The sequence below is a fragment of the Neovison vison genome, chromosome 13 (genome assembly GCF_020171115.1).
Source record: "Neovison vison isolate M4711 chromosome 13, ASM_NN_V1, whole genome shotgun sequence".
Taxonomy (NCBI): domain Eukaryota; kingdom Metazoa; phylum Chordata; class Mammalia; order Carnivora; family Mustelidae; genus Neogale; species Neogale vison.
In genome coordinates, this window is record NC_058103.1 from 74,698,925 (window position 1) to 74,715,847 (window position 16,923).

A 16,923-nucleotide genomic window follows, 5' to 3' on the forward strand; every position below is an offset into this window, starting at 1 on the left:
AATGTTGGGTCAGGATGGAGAGCCAGCTTTTCATCTGGTTTAAAGAAAAACTTTTTTTTTTTTTCTCTAGTATCTAAACCCTGTATCTTTTAAATGCTAAATTTAAACTGTTTGCTTAACTCGATCTGTACTAACAAATTTATTTCATTGGTTATTTATTCAACTCCTCATATCTAATGACATATCATTTAACGACTCTGCTCCTCAATGTTCTCATCTATAAAGTAGAGACAGTATCTGCCTGCATCAGTCAGGGTTTTTTGTTGTGTGTAAGAGAGCAATAACTGGTAATCCACACAGAAAAGGATTTTTTTTTTCAAAGATTTTATTTATTTATTTGACAGACAGAGATCACAAGTAGGCAGAGAGGCAGGCAGAGAGAGAGAGGAGGAAGCAGGCTCCCCACGGAGCAGAGAGCCCGATGTGGGGCTACATCCCAGGACCCTGGGATCATGACCTGAGCCGAAGGCAGAGGCTTTAACCCATTGAGCCACCCAGGTGCCCCAAGAAAAGGATTTTGTAAAAGGATATCAGCTCTCTCTCAGAAAATGAAAAACTAAGGTTAGATATTATGCAGTCCTGACAAAACCCAAAGTCACACTGCAGCACTTTCCCATGAAAGCATCACTGCCACCAGCACTAGGCACAGACCTTGATGACTGCATCGCTGGTCACTGGATGCTGCTGTGAGAAGCCCTGCCCTGCTGCCACCTCCTGCATCAGGATGTATCTTGTCTGGGCCATGAATCTGTCTGGCCCAGCCAAAGGCATGTGTCCATGCCAATGTATAATGGAGAACCAAATGGTATGGAATGGCCCTGTTTTACAGCTTCTTCAGAAAGATATAGGCTCAGGGCACCTGGGTGGCTCAGTCAGTTAAGTGTCTGCCTTCGGCTGAGCTCATGATCCCAGGGTTCTGGGATAGAGCCCCACATTGGGTTCCCTGCTCAGCTGGGAGCCTGTTTCTCTCTCTGCCCTCTCCCCTGCTGGTGCTCTCTCTCTCTCTTTCTCCATCTGTCTGAAATAAATAAATAAAATCTAAAAAAAAGAGAAAGATATAGGCTCTGCCTCATAAGGAGGGTGGGATTCTTCAAACATAGGAAATAGGAGCAAATACTAGATAGGTAAGAAGAAACACAAATGTTCACATAGTTTAGGCTATCAAATGGTTTTGGAAGATGTACACATTATAATAAAAAAAAATCACACAACTCTAAATAAATGCCTGATCTAAAGATGGCTTCTTCTCTAAAAATGGCTTCAGCTCTTCAATGGCTATTCACAGAAGACCTTAGTCCTTAACCACATGGACCTTTCTATAGAGTTGCTTGAATATCCTAACAAAATGTTAGCTGGCTTCTTCCAGAAAGTGATCCAAGGGACTGTGAGAATAAGGTGAAAATTACAACATCATTTTGTGATTTACATTTGACATTTACTCTCCATCATTCCTAGCACGTTCTATTTGTTAGAAGCCAGTCACTAAATACAGCCAAAACTCAAGTGGAGGGTAATTAGGATCCACCAAAGAGAGGAATATCATAGAAGTTTCAAACATGTATTAAAGCCATCACAGGTATTTTTTATTATTTCACAGAATTAGCCAAACAAATTTCTTTACACATTCTTTCTATTTATATTCATATTATAATATGTCAGAGAATCTATTCCGATCTGAAGTTAAATTACCACAGACCCACCAGGGACATTCATTTTACCTAATAAAAAATCTTTCAGTGCTTAAAAAAGAGAGAGTGTTGCACAGGATAGCATCTTATCACCAAAGAAACACATTTCAACTGTAAATAAAATATTTGTCCTTTCATTCAAACACCTAAATCCTACAGTATAAAGATTAACAGACATTAGTGCCTGGCTATTCTCATTGATGTGGTGGGAGAAAAGGGAATTTTGTAATTCTCACTTTTCTGAGGGCACAAAAATCTTCTAGGGACACAAATATAAATGTTTTTGGTGGTCAAACAGTTAATTAAAAGGGGAAGACTATAGGGAATAGTGAGGACAGAGACATTAAAATTCAGCTAAAAACAAACAAAACAACAACAATATCAGGCTAGCCGAAGAAAATACCTTAAGTCCTCAGTATGGCTCTTCCTCTTCCTGCTGATTCTATAAGGTCTGACTTACTTTTTTTTTTTTTTTTTTTTTTTTAGAAATTATGCTTCTTAATTCATTAGTTTTGGGGCCAAAAAAGATCTTGGTCTATCTAATCCAACTTCTCCATTCTACAGACAGAAAGCTAAGGAAGGGCACTTTTACTTTAAGGACCCCTTTCTTCATAAACAATATTAAAAATTATATTTTACAAGATCAAATAAAAAATTAGACTGAGGTAAGGAGACTTCATCCAAAATGATGTTAAAAGGGACAACTGCAATAGGGAGAATGCTTTAACCCTTAGACTGGCAAGCCTTTCAAAAGTTAGATGAAAAATGTCTTTTTTGTTCTCCTAAGAGAGGGATGAATAATGCTGGAAAGCATAGGAAGTGGGGAAGTGGGATGAGCCTGAGTGGCATGATCTTGTAGTGAAAAAGAGAAAGTTTTACCCAGAAGTCAGCATATTTTCAAGCTGGTAAGCAGGATTTTATGCTGGTTCAGGCTGAGAGTAGGTCAAAGTTTAGGGCCTGGGAGAAAAAGAGAAGACTAACCGAAACTTGATCAAGTCAAGGTAGTAGGTAGTTTGCCCAGACTGGTTAGTGAACACACACAGTGCAGCAAATCACTTGCAATGCAAAGAATGGGAATTTGGAGGACCTGCGTTCAGCCTTGTCATAGATAAACAAGGTAAGTCTTATCAGTAAGGTAAGTCTTAAAAGTCATTGGGAAAGGAAGAGTTTTTGCAGTAAACCATCTCCCATCTTCTGGAAAATAAAGACGTGGGGAAGAGTACTTGTATTTTTTTCCAGGATTATAGATTTTGGGAAGTTCAACACTGTCAATGACAACATTGGCCTGAAGATCAATAAATTAATATTATATATTCTTAAAACTTTATTTAAAGTTATTTTTTCCTTTTTTTTTTTTCCATTTTCATAGGTCCTAAAAATATCAAGTGCCCTTATTTGAGACTTAGCATGGTTGAGAGCCTTTTAAAACCACTGAGCTAGTTACAGCAGAGCTGATAAGAGGAACCATACCTGCACCTCTATGAAGACTGCAGGAGAAGGTTCCCTTCAAGAGAGAAAATGAAAGACTCGTGGATAGTGATAAGGATGGGGATATTAACTCTGAAGTAGAATCCTGCAGACTTAGAAGGAAGGATAGAGAAGAAAAGTTTAAGAACTGGGGTGTGGGGGCGCCTGGGTGGCCCAGTGGGTTAAAGCCTCTGCAGGGAGCCTGCTTCCTCCTCTCTCTCTGCTTGCCTCTCTGCCTACTTGTGATCTCTGTCAAATAAATAAATAAAATCTTAAAAAAAAAAAACAAAACTGGGGTCTGAGGGCACCTTAACATTCAATTATTAGATGCATGTCACCAGCCCCCAATATTTATTTATTTTAAAAAATTAAAGTATAATTGCCATACTAGTGTCTTATTAGCTTCAGGTGTACATACAGTGATTTGATATTTTTATACATTACAAAATGATGTCCACAAGTCCAGTCACCAAGTGCATCATACACAGTTATTGCAATATTAGGGACTATATTCTCTATGGGGCACATTACATCCCCACGACTTATTAATTTTATAACGCAAGTTTGCACCTTTAAATCCCCCTCATCTATTTCTTTCAACACCTAATCCCTCTCTGCTCTGGTAACCAACAGTTTTCCTGTATCTATGACCTGTTCGTTTATGTTTGTTCGTTGGTTTTTAGGATTCCACGTACAAGTGAAAGCAAACAGTATTTGCCTCTGACTTACTTTACTTATTATGTATTAACTATACCGCTTTTCCTGTCCCCGCGGACCGTCCCCATCTTTATTGAGCTTACAGTCAAGCAGGGGAGGCCAGCACAACCAAAGATCCCAGTAAGCTGGGACACGTGTCGTGACAGCGGAAGTGAGGTGTCTTGGGAAGGAACAGCAGGAACACCTAACCTGCACGCGGGAAGGGTCACTCCAGATGAACCAAGAACAGGAACCAACCGGGCACAGATGATGGAGGGGAGAGGACCGTCCCAGGCACAGAGGCTTCACACAGGAAGATCCAGGGAATGTGCAGTTTGCCCTCAGAGAAGACCTCCCACCTGTGATCTCAAGAAATCCTCTTAGTTCTTGGGAAGCCAGCATCAGTGAAAAGGGAGTGTGTTCAAAATCTCTCCCCACCTGCTTCCAGGAGTCTTAGAATCTAGGGGATTTCGTAAGGAAAATCAAATCCCTGAGACACCTCAGAAAAACAAAACGCCCCTCCCATTTTTCCAAACCATCCAGTCAGTTGCGGTACTTGGTCCACTCACAGCAGGTTAGAACGCTGGTTTCATGTTTAACTGCTGATTTTCAATGAGAAAGTGGATTTTCCCCCATTCTCGATACCTGGACTGTCTCTCCCCTGCTAGGACGGGACTTCCTCTCACCGCTCCTCAAAGGTCTTGCGGCTCCCAGTCCCGGCCAGGGCAGGGGCTCAGGGTCCACGCCACGTGACCTACCTTGATTTTCCTCGCTTCAGCTGAACTCCCTCCAGCCCTGGAAGGACTGGGCCCGTCGGAGGCTGCGGGCGGGCCTGTTCCAGCCGCCGCCGCCAGTGAGATGGGGAGGGGCGGCGGGACCACAAGGCGGGAGCGCAGCGGTGGCGGGGCAGCCGCGGCCGGAGGGATCCGGAGCCCGGAGGGAGCGGGGAGGGGGCCCGGGGCCCGGGGGCCGGGGCGGGGCCGGGGCGGGGCCGGGGCGGGGCGGGACCGGGGCGGGGCCGGGCAGTCTCCGGGGCCGCCCCGCTGTTCCACCGCTCGGCTACCTGGCTACCCCGACACCTGCGGCTTCGCCACCCGGCGGCTCTGGTAGGTTGGGCGTCCCCCGGGCTCGGCTCAGGCTCCCTTGTCCTACGCGGTGGGTGTCTGACTGCTGTTGTGGGGTTGTGCTGCCGCTAGGCTTCCCTCCCTAAGAGTCCGCGCGACGTGAGCTTGGATCCTGAGGGGCTGGGAAGAAGGTGAGCGCGCGAAGTTGCTAAAACCTCTTCTTTTGCTCCACGTTCTTGCACGTGGAAAATTCTCTGTTCAAACTTTCGTCCAGATGGCGCATCAGTAGTGACCGAAGCCACGCAACTGTCAGACTGGTCCTTTCGGGGGTGTGTGTGTGTGTTTGTGTTTGTGTAGGTGAGCAGGGGAGGCGGGAAGGTTGGTGAGGGCCTTCCTTGTACAAGTGGCCCTGGGAGAGACGTCTGCTCCGAGACCTGTAGGGGCCCACCATTCACTAAGAGTTTCTTGGGACTTGTAAGTCGGACTTCCATGGAACAGCAGTTGGTCGGAGCAATTTAAAACACACACACACACACACACACACACACACACACACACAAACAAGAAACCCGAGTCTGGGATCTGGGGAAAAGCCGGTAGACTCGGGCCAGCGCCAGAACGACCCCTTAGAGGCTACCGGGAGCGGGGCATCCGCCAAAAACTTCCTTGCTATGCACCAACTGCTGAGCTAGTAGTAAAGACTGAAGGCACAAGACTTTGCCACTTGTAGAGTTGGACAAGGGGCAGGAAAATAAAGGGGCGAAGGAAGGTGTCTGCACTGACAAGAATCTGGAAAAGTTGAAGTAGTAGGAATACTCCCTTTAGGGACAGGTGCTTCCTCATTGCGCCCTCCTCATTCATTATAGCATTATAGCATTCATTATTAGCATTTTTGTGTGCATTTCTAAACGGTTAACTAAATGCAGACAGAACACTGTGGTACAGCAGCGTGGACTTTTCTTCCTTCCCCTCCCAGTTTTATTCTAAATGAGTTCAAGGTCACCTTTTAGAGACTAGGTACCTGAAGAAAGGGTTAGAAAGTTTTTTTCCTTTCACACTCCTTACCCCTCCATCCCTACCTACAATTCCCAGCCCCCACCTTTCCCCCTAAAACATAATGCACTCACTAACTCTCTACTCTCCTTAATTCTTACCACCTAAACACCAGGGGAGAAGAAAGCAACCACATTCGTCATGCAAGTACTTGCGGTTAATTTGGTCTTGTGACTGATTCCTTGTTCCTTTGCCCTCTAGTTCCTTCAGTATTAAAATGCACCATTGGTGTTTTCTGTAAAGAATACAAAGGACTGGAGGAGAAAAGGAAACTGTCCCTGAAGTGATCTAGTAAAGTGATTATTATTTTTTCAAACCACAAAAATTGGGATTATGTGTTGAGTTCAGTATTTTTACCTCCTGTTGGGAAAGATATTTTTAAGCTATAATTATTTTGTCAATAAAAATATGCTGTTAAGCCTCTCCCTACATGGAAAATCTTACATTAAACAATCTCCACCCAACAGAGTGAATACTTCAGAAATCTGAAGTTCCAGTTTATAGGGGCAGACTGGAATGGAAGTGTATTTAGGTTATGAAATAATATCATGGAACCTTGAAAATAATGGTATTACAAATATTTCAAGATTTCGAGATTGCTACATTCAGCTATCTTCATGGCTTGACAACTCGCTATTCTTTCTCTTATTTAATGTTACTCACAATATATGGCATCTCTTACTAGTAATTTCATCAGTGCATTATAAAGGACACCTCTGGAGCACCGTTCTGAATGTATAGTTGTAATTTCCCAGTTAACATTTTTAGATTCAGTTCTGCTCTAGACTAAATTGGAGGCTGGGAAATGAGATGGGGATCAGGAATGAAAGAATCTGTGCACTGATTTCTAGCACCAGATCATCTCTGAAGTCCTGGCAGACCCTCAAATTAACTCTGGGGTCTCATCAAACCCCATATGTGTATCACTGTTATCTTCCAAATAAGATTGTCTTTGGTCTTAAAAGATATTCAGGTCTCTGAACTCTTATGTAAAAGGCAAATCCTCATTCTTAGAGCAAGGTATCACTGTTCTTAGAGGAGTATCTCTTCTAGAGTTTACTTACATTTCCAGAAAGTGTCCTAATCTGCTAGGCACCCTGCCTGCCCCACTTGAGCGGTGTAGTTTAGTGGTCAAGGGCGTGAGTTTTGGAGACTGATTTATCTGTTTCTGTTTTCTAGCTCTGATCTTGGGCAAGCTACTTCTGTTCTCCCAGCCTCATTTTCTTCATGTTTAGAATAAAAATAATAGTAAGGCTTGGGTCATTATGAAGAACAGGTGAAGTGATGCATATCATAGAAGTAGCAAAGTGTCTACAATTTAAGAACACTGACTTCCCCTCCTTTTTCTTTCTTTCTTTTTTTTTTTTTTTTAATGAGATGAAATTTAACCTGGGAAAATCTGAAGTCCTACACACGGGTGTTTAACAAGTAAGAAAGTATATAGGGTGAGGGAGTCATAATTAATTGAACCAGTCAACCTCAAGTTAGTTGACTGTATGTTTTCTCTGAGTCAGTGGTGAGTCGTGAGGGCCCAGAAAACTGATGTGGTTTTAGGCTGCTTTGGGTAGAAGTTGGAATGAACATCTATAGTCACGGATATTTTTGTACATCAGCCTTTTGCTTTTTGTACAGGCTTTAGAGTTATACAAGATGATAATTTACACACTGACTTGTCTGGGGGAACAAAGGGAGAAAAGAGGGACAACACTTGAATCCTTATCACATTCATTCATAACCAGATAACATTAATTCTTTGACCTCCCCTTTGACATTTTTTTGATCTTGTGTTATATGTAAAGCTTCTTGCCAAGTAGATTGCATGGGGGGAAAAAGACAGTTTTCTGCCTTCCAAGCATTCACAATATAGCTTAGGGTAAGAGACACAGCAGTAATTATAGCAGAGTAATAAATGGTCTGATAAAGGTAGAAAAGGGAATGCTGGGGGAAGGGGTGTGCTAAAAAGCAGCCAAAGGATGCTCAAAGAAGTTAAAATTTAGTTCCAGTTCAGAAGAGTCCAGTTTTGTGCAAGTTTGCCAGGTAGAAATGCTGAGGAAGAGTTTTTTGGGCCAAGGGAAAATTGTGTTTGAAAGTAGGACAGGGTTGGGGCGCCTGGGTGGCTCAGTGGGTTAAAGCCTCTGCCTTCTGCTTGGGTCATGATCCCAGGGTCCTGGGATGGAGCCCCGCATCAGGCTCTCTGCTCAGCAGGGAGCCTGCTTCCTCTCCTGCTTCCTCTTCTCTCTGCCTGCCTCTCTGCCTACTTGTGATCTCTCTCTGTCAAATAAATAAATAAAATCTTTAAAAAAAAAAAAAAGTAGGACAGGTGAGAGAGCGTGACAAACACAAATCATGGCACACTGTTCCCATGTTCCCCATCCTCTCCTGGCTACAGGACACTGGTAAATTATTTTGTCTCTCTGAGCTTTAGTTTCCTCAAATGTGAGATAAAGATCATGTATTATTTTACACAATTGGACACTGATTTAATCTTCAAGTCTCTCCTACAGGGTGTCTATCTTAACAACTTTGTTGGAAGACTTAGTTGTGTATAAAACATAAGCCTGTCTGATGTACAGGTGACAGTCAATCACTATGGTTCTGTCTACCATCTCATTCTCTAGAAAATACTACTCTAATCTAGCATTGAGTGTAGATGGGATTTATGACTTTCACGCATATTCTAACTGTGCTTACTGTTCAGAATAAAGTATGAAGTTCTGTGTACTTCCACTACCCCTAACTAACCCATTCCCCAACCACGGTAGGCTTTCCTTCATCACACCAATCTGTGTTGCTAGCCTACTTTTAGGGTCTGGCTCTGTAAAAGGAGTTCCGCCCATTGAAAGGTCTTTGCTGGCAAAGGTTAGCATTCCCACGTTCATAGGATAGGATCTCTGACCATGCATGTTATTTAGCCCTTCCTTGAGGCTCATTATTTTCCTCCAAGCTATTGCAATGCATCTTAACAAAAATTTACATGGGGAGGGGATTTTGAAAATTGGTTATTTATTTAGAAGTACCAAAATGCAAACTGATCATTTTGAGAGGAATTCTTTCTAGGATTTTATCCTCCTGTGAATTTTCCTTGGTATTGTTAGCTTTAAAATCCTTTTAAATTTGGTAGACTTTGGTTCAAAATCCAAGTTGATCATGCATGAGTTATCCCTCTTGCAAAAGTACAAATTCGCTGAACAATTGAATATCTAGAGTGAACTCATTTAGACCCTTTCAAAAGGAAAACCTGAGGCTATTTTGTTGCAAAGCCTTGCAAAGCAGGGAAAATTTCCATAAGCCATTTAGACAACAGAAGAATTTAAGTACTTTCAGTCATTATAGGGAAAAATAGTTGCCAGGCACAGGCCAAGCCTGTTTGCTATGGAAGGCCTACATCAGGCCAGGGACTGGCGTTCTGTCTAGGCCAAGCAGACTAGGCCCTAAATAAGACCTTTTTGAGGGAATTGTTGTTTCTGGTCATTCATTTAACGAATATTACTTTAATTCATCGGTTATTTTCAGTATTTCATTATCTGTGCTCTGCATGAAGAATGCTGAATTTGATTCAAGATCCTTAGCCTTAAGTATAATAAGAACATGTTGGACAGCTAGTTAAAATGTGAATTTCTGGGCGGTGCCTGGGTGGCTCAGTTAAGTAAGGTCTGCCTTTGGCTTAGGTCATGATCCCAGGGGTCTGGGATCTAGCCCCAGATGGGGCTCTCTGTTCAGCAGGGAGTCTCCTTCTCCCTTTCCCCTGTTGCCCTCTCCTGCTCATGCTTGTGCGCGCTCTCTCTCTCTGAAATAAATAAAATCTTTAAAAAAATTCAAATTTCTGGACCCCGTGCCTTAGAGATTCTGATGTATTACATTCATCCCGAGGCCCAGAAATCTGCATTTTATTAAGTCCCATGGTGCTGCTGATGTTGATGGATGTTTTTTCTTTTTTAATCAATGTTTTTTCCAACATTGGTATACATACACATCTGTATACACTCTTTGGTGAACAATGTAGTCTGTCTAGGCCTTATCATTATTGTTCAAGTGTCTAAGCAAATCCAAACTCTTGTCCACTCCCTGCTTTTAACCAAGTGAACTTACCTTTTCATTGTTGTTTTTAGGTCACAAAATAGGGACTTGCATTTCTATAGATTTCTACTCTGTTCCTTAATTTGATGCTTTTCTGTCTTTGGATGTGACATCCAGGTTAAGAGCATGATGGATAAAGATCTTGTTTAGCAGAAATGGATTGAGTGAGATCTACCCAAAGTCCTCTGAAATCCTTAGACTCCTTGGAGTATCAGTATATCCACTCTTTAGGTTAAGTATAATGGATTGGTGATTTCAAGAGTAGGAAGGTGAGAAGATTTGGATTAGAGAAGCTGGTTAGATACTAAGCTTCCTTTTTAAAAAATTATTAAACTATGGATGTAAATTATCAGCTGAATATTTCAGTAATTGAACTTCTCTTTGAGAAGCCTTCCTGGATTCCTTCCCCAGAGAGGGTTAACTTTAGCCTTTCCTGTGAAAGGGAATATGCCTGTGAAACACAGGGACTATTTCCTGTGAAAGGGAATATGCCTGGTGGGAACCAGGCCTCAGCCCTACTCAATCTATGGTGATGGAGGTTCCATGGTCTGTCCACATGGCAAGCCAGAAGTAAAGCCTTCTTCCCAGTCTCAAGTGGTGACCAATAGGTGTTTCATAAATATTTGTTAAGTGAACTAACCGCTACTTGCAAAACTACTGTCAAAACAGTTCATTTATTTTCTACAACCCATTTCATAATTTTCCTCCCTTTTTTAAATGTGAAAACATTTATGCTAATTCTGTATGTTTATTTTTGAGAAATGCAATGCAGTCAGTTGTGATCATTATTTAGAAATTGAAAATAAAAGTAAATGTTCATAGCATTGTATTTATTTATATTTTTATTTATGTATTTGTTTTTAGTTAGGAGAAGCAGTGACTGTGATTCCTAGTAACCCGTCATTCCACATGGGCACACAGACACTTATTTTTCTACTACTTGAGGTAATGAAAGGTGTGCATGTGAAGCAACATTTTCATGTGTATTTTGATTTCCTTTTGAACAAAAAATGCAAGCAGGAAGAGTTTCAATTTTTTTTTTTTTTTTCCGGTGAGATCACAGAGATAAACCAAGTCTGTGCAACTCTCTTGAATAGCTAATGTGTGTCGCCTGGAGAAAGAGAAAATTATTTTCTACCCTCTATGTTGATGTGTATAGAACATGTGTTCTGAGTAGCTGCTATTTTCACTGCCTCTTTTTCCAGTTGAAGTGCAACATAAACTATTTTAATTAATATTGTGTCACCAAAAGGGATTGAAATAGCCAATTGAATTCTACCAAGATAGAGTCTTTTGATGAAAACATATCTTTATTGATTGCGGGTGAAAAAAAATCATTCTTAAAATGAAATCCAGAGAAAAATCATATCCCTCAGAGAAAATTTCTGAGTGGCAGGCTGAGATTAACATCATAAAATTGAATTTGTGCTGCAAGCCTTTGATGTAATCAGCAGCTGGGAGATGGTGTTGCCCTTGCTGTGCTCCCTCTGATTGTGGTGAATTATTGTGTAGAATGAAATAAGTGTTTCTGGTGTCCCTCCTCCAAGAAATACAAACAAGGTATTACTAGGTAGTTTCTTGCTAGTTAAAATAGGTTGGATCGATTCCAGGCCTCTTGGGCTCTCATACACCCATGAACTATAGGAGTTGGGCATTTATTTATGGCCTAGGGACAGAATTTCTTGATGCCCCTGGACAGTGACTTCTTTGGTCAGTAAAAACCCAGCAGAGCAGAGACCATGAGAGGAATCCCCCTTGCCAAGGATTTTTTTTTTTTTAGAGTAAGCAGAGGTTGGAAAGTGCTGTAGCTGCATGGAGATCCAGCCTAGCCCTTCCCTGTCTCCCTCAGCTACCTCTTTTAACACACACTGCATTGAAATAATTGCAGTATGGCAATCTCGCTGTGTACTAAGAGTCCTTTTCCATGATACCAGGGTTACAGTGGGCTTTTATTTTGTTTTTGTATTAAGTCCTCATGCTTAGAAAACATGCTTGCCTGTGCATGTACCCCCAAACATGTAATGAATAGGTTTTGCAGATTAAGCAGAGAAACTGTACTCATGTATTTACCTTTGGATTAAGGAGTGATTTGGCCCCTTAACCACTCCTGTGGTTGAACCCAAGTTGTTTTGGTTTGTTTTGTCTTCAAAAAAAAAAAAAAAAAATAGGAGGACTGGTTTGTCTATAAACAGAAGCCATAAACTAAACCATCAGTAAGTAGTGGTGCCTTTGTGTGTCAGCTCACTCTCAAGCCCTATGAGAAGTGAGATAGGCCTTGCAGTCAGACAGATCCAGTGATGTAATCCTAGCCTAGGGATTTAGATTCTCCAGGCCTCCTTATCCTAATAACATCAATGGTGAGTGTGACAGAAAATCTTCAAAAATGAGAAGACTGGCTGCAAACGGCTCACCTCCTGTGTCTTGAATTAATGCTAGAATGGGCTGGGAGTCCCAGGAAATACCTGTTTTTAACAACTGAATTTTTCAGGAAGGCTAAAGTCCCTTTGTATTATGAGCCTCAAGTTGTGTCCCTCCTCTACCACTCTCTCAAACCACCATGGAATTCTGCATTCGTAAGCCTTTTAAAAAAATCTATCCATCCTATGCCTTTTTGATGTCGTTCTGTTTTGCCTGAGCTTCTGCTGGGATTCTGGAATGCAAAAGGATGGGTTTGCAGTCTTCCCTAGCTGAGGCATTCTTGCTTTGTGGGCAAAGTCAAAAAAACACCAGAATCATGGGCCTTAGGGAGACTTCTCCAAACTGGATTCAACTATAAAGCTCATGTTCTGCCAGTGAAAGTGCCTTCCATCTGTTTTTCTGGGACGAAAGGATCGTCATAATGGCAGTGGACTGACTTCCGATGTCAGCTTGTGCTGAAGTTGGGAGAAGCAAAGTAAATATCAGGACCAAAGAAGGAGGCAACTGGCCCACAGGAAAACACACAATTTTTCCAAGAGAGAACTCTTTGCCATCGACTGCTATGGGATTAAGGTGTGGTTTGGTCTTGTACCTGGGGAATACATGTCCCAGTAAACTTTGTATCAGTTATTTACATGCGTATGACTTGACTCATAGGTTGTGAATTCTTAGAGGTCAGGAATCTGTTTTGTTTTGTTTTGTTTTTCTTTTTAAATTTATTTGGGCTTTCAGTAAATACCTGTGGAATGAATAAAATGAATATATGACTTTCTCAGGGAACCTATAATATGAATCGAAAGGTGATCCTTTTCTAATTCTTACAAAAGAATTAGAAAAGGATCACCTTTCGATTCATATTCTTACAAAAGAATTAGAAATTCTTACAAAAGAATTAGAAAAGAAAATTTGGTGTATGACTGATTGATTTAGATTGAAATTTAAGAGTTTAAGAGAATAGTTGTATGTATTGTTATGAATTATTATATGTATTGTTAAGATCTATGTTTTGACTTGAAAGAAACAAAATCGGGGCTCCTGGATGGCTCAGTTGGTTAAGCGTCTGCCTTGGGTTCAGGTCATGATCTTGGGGTCCTGGGATCGAGCCCCATGTCAGCTCTCTGCTCAGCAGAGAGCCTGCTTCTCCATCTCCCTCTGCTCCTACCCCTGCTGTGCTCTCCTCTCTCTCTCTCTCTCAAATAAATAAATAAAATCCTAAAAAAAAAAAAAAAAAGAAAAGAAAAGAAACAAAATCTATCAGTCAGATGGTATATTAGTTGCTAGGACAGTTATAACACAGTACCACAAATTAAGTGGTTTAAGTGACAGAAATTTATTATCTCACAGTTTAAGAGGCTGAGTGTCTGAAATAAGGTGTCGGCAGGGTTTTTTCCTTCTGAGGGCTGTGAGGAACAATCTCCTCACTTAAGACCTCCACACTAGCTTCTGGTGGTTTGCTGGCAATCATTGCCATTCCTTAGCTTGTAGAAGTATCACCCCATTTCTGCACTCATCTTCACGTCTCTCTCCCTGTGTGTGTCTGTCACCAAAGGTCCTAGTGTTATGGATGCCAGTCTTATTGGATTCTGTCTCCACCCTAATCCAGTATGACCTCATTCTTCACTTAATTAATTGTATCTGTAATGACCCCGTTTCCAAATAAGGTCACATTCTCAGGTACTGGGGATTATGTACTTCAATGTGTAAATGTTGGGGTGGGCTCAATTCAATCTATAATGGATGGAAAGATGATAGATTTTGTTCTACTTTGACAATTTGGTACCTTTAGAGTTTTATCTTCATCTTTCCTGCTTAGTTCACTTACTAGATGGAATCTACTATAAATTATGAATAATAAAATAAAGGATTATAAATGACAAGGATTTTGCTTATCGTTTTACTATTTACTTAGCAAGATTTGCACACAGATTTTGAGGTTGGAAAAAGTCTTTTAATAATAGCAGCTAACATCTATTGAATGCTTACAATGGAATGTAATGATTTCCATGGATCATTCCATTTTACTCTCATATCAACCCTATTATTTATTTATTTATTTTTAAAGATTTTATTTATTTACTTGACAGAGAGAGAGAGAGAGAGCAAGCAGAAGCAAGGAGAGCAGCAGGCAGAGGGAGAGGGAGAGGGAGAAGCAGGCCCCCCGAGGAGCAGGGAGCCTGATTCAGGGCTCAATCCCAGGACCCCAGGGTCATGACCTGAGCCGAAGGCAGAGGCTTAACCAACTGAGCCACCCAGGCATTCCTCATGTCAACCCTATTAGATTGATATTATTATTTTCATTTTACTGGTGAAGACTCCAATACAAACAGATGTAAAGTAGCTTATCCGAGGACATAACGGTAAGTAGAGTCAGCATTCAAATCTAGGCTGACTACTTCTAGAGCCCCAGCGCTTGGCGAATGCTGTCCCCTTAGTCTCACCACAACCAGGCAAGGTAGGTATTAAGTAACTAAGAACTTGCCCAGTGCACAAAACCAGCGAGTGTATAAGATTTAGGATTTGAACTTAGATGTTATTTCCCTGGGGAAATCCTTCCCACAGTTGATTTCAAGCTCCACTTCTATTTCCTCTACAAACACACTTGCATTTACCTTACATAGCACTCATTACACTGTTGATGATGCCAAACATGCCTGTGTCCTCAGACACCCTTGAGCATCTTGAGATACGTGACTTTGTCTTTTTGGTCTATATCCCTAGAATCTTACATAGTCTCTGACACATAGCAGACATTCAATAAATATTTGTTAACTCAGTGTATATTAAGTAAATGCCGAGGGGCCAAGAAAAAAGGAAACCAGTTGAGGATATAAGAAATAAGGGTTAATGAAAGGAGTAACTGAGGTGACAGAAGATGAAAATTGGAATAGGGATTAAAATGTTGGGTGCCTGGGTGGCTCAGTTGGTTAAGCGACTGCCTCGGGCTCAGGTCATGATCCTGGAGTTCCGCATGGGGCTCTCTGCTCTGCAGGGAGACTTCTTCTCCCTCCCCCGTCTCATGTTCTCTCTCTTTCTCAAATAAATAAATAAAATCTTTAAAAAAATAAAAAATGAAAAAAAATGTTATTATAGGAACTTAGTATGGGTATCTTAGAAAAGTTAGCTAAAACTAAGGAAAAGATGCAAGATGTTAACATGATGAAAGGAAGCTCATGTTTAAGTGCCTTGATTTTCTTGGTTAATTGGAAGGAAAGACCAAGCTCACAGTATTGGGGTGTAAACAATTGCCTCGGTGAGTGTGAGGTTTTGAAAGGGTAGAAGATAAAACTACAGTATGGTAATGGATAGGAGATATATTTCCCAATATGAGTTTAGGTAGTACAGGGCAAATATTTATGTTCATGGACAAGTATCTGTTTTCATGTGCATCATGCAAAAAAAGAAAAAAAAATCTAACCAGTACATCAAACTCCTTGATTTTATGGATACTAGTGATAAAATAATTTTAAAGGGACTCGTAAACCACTTGATTTATTCCTAAATAAGTTAATTTGATATTAAAAATGAAGTGAATTAACTTAAAGAAATATATTAGTCAAATAGTTTTACAGATTGTATTTAGCAAAACAAACAAAAAACCACTCAAGATTGGAAATAGGTTTTCAGAATTCGCACACTGACACATACACACAAATTATTCTATCTAATAGCAGAAATACTTGGTTAAAATTAATCATAAGATGTCTCAGCAGTAAATACTTTGAGGTCAAGGACTGTGTTTTTCTATTCTTTGTGTTCTCTGCAGTCCAACCCATCACTTAACCACATACAGTTCTCAATAAATATTTGTTGAATTTATTTAATAGTACAGTGGCATTTCTTTTTGTTCATGATAGGTACTCATAGGTTTAAAAAAAGAGAGTTTGACTGTAAATGTTCAGAGAGTTAAATATAGAATAAACTAAAGGGGGAAAAATCCACTTCGTTTAGCCTAGAACTAAGGTTTTAGACAGGAGTATTGGAATTCCATGAAGTTGTTACTGATTGAATATAAGTAAAAGTGAAGGAGTCACCAGGAAAGAAATGAGTTGTCTTTCTCATGTTTATTTTACCAGCCTAATTCTCAACTCTCTGACAATGACTATAAATGGAACACTCTTGGCATTAATTTGGCTGTGTTAGCTCTGTTTCATTACAGCTAAATGAGCAAGCAGGTGAAGATGGAAGGTAATATTTTGTGAAAACCTTTGACCCACAAGGCTGAGAGAGCCTAAGCTATGATGGAAATTTCGTCAGTATAGTGATAGGAATGTGATTTCTTGGCTGGTTTGTTTTACACAAGTTCTAGATCATGCGTGCTTGGAGTTCAGAGATTTTGCATTATCTGTTTACTTCATTCCTTGATCCCTGGGTTATTTTACTGTTGACTTTACCTGCTAAGGCATTCCCAACTAGAACACATTACTTTCTAGAATTTCCTAGGTAGCTGTTAATCACTCAAT

At 40.7% G+C, this 16,923-nt stretch overlaps 1 protein-coding gene and 1 long non-coding RNA gene across 2 annotated transcripts in view; one reads left to right on the forward strand and one right to left on the reverse strand.

The window, feature by feature from the left end:
• Positions 1 to 4,793, reverse strand: part of LOC122893796 — a 60,358-nt gene extending 55,565 nt beyond the window's left edge. Inside the window, exon 1 of the long non-coding RNA XR_006381689.1 lies at positions 4,610 to 4,793. This is a non-coding gene — a long non-coding RNA (uncharacterized LOC122893796). The remainder of the gene's footprint in view (positions 1 to 4,609) is intronic.
• Positions 2,663 to 16,923, forward strand: part of WDR72 (WD repeat domain 72) — a 219,210-nt gene continuing 204,949 nt past the window's right edge. Inside the window, exon 1 of the mRNA XM_044231052.1 lies at positions 2,663 to 2,805. The gene's annotated coding sequence lies outside the window, so the exon portion shown is untranslated. The remainder of the gene's footprint in view (positions 2,806 to 16,923) is intronic.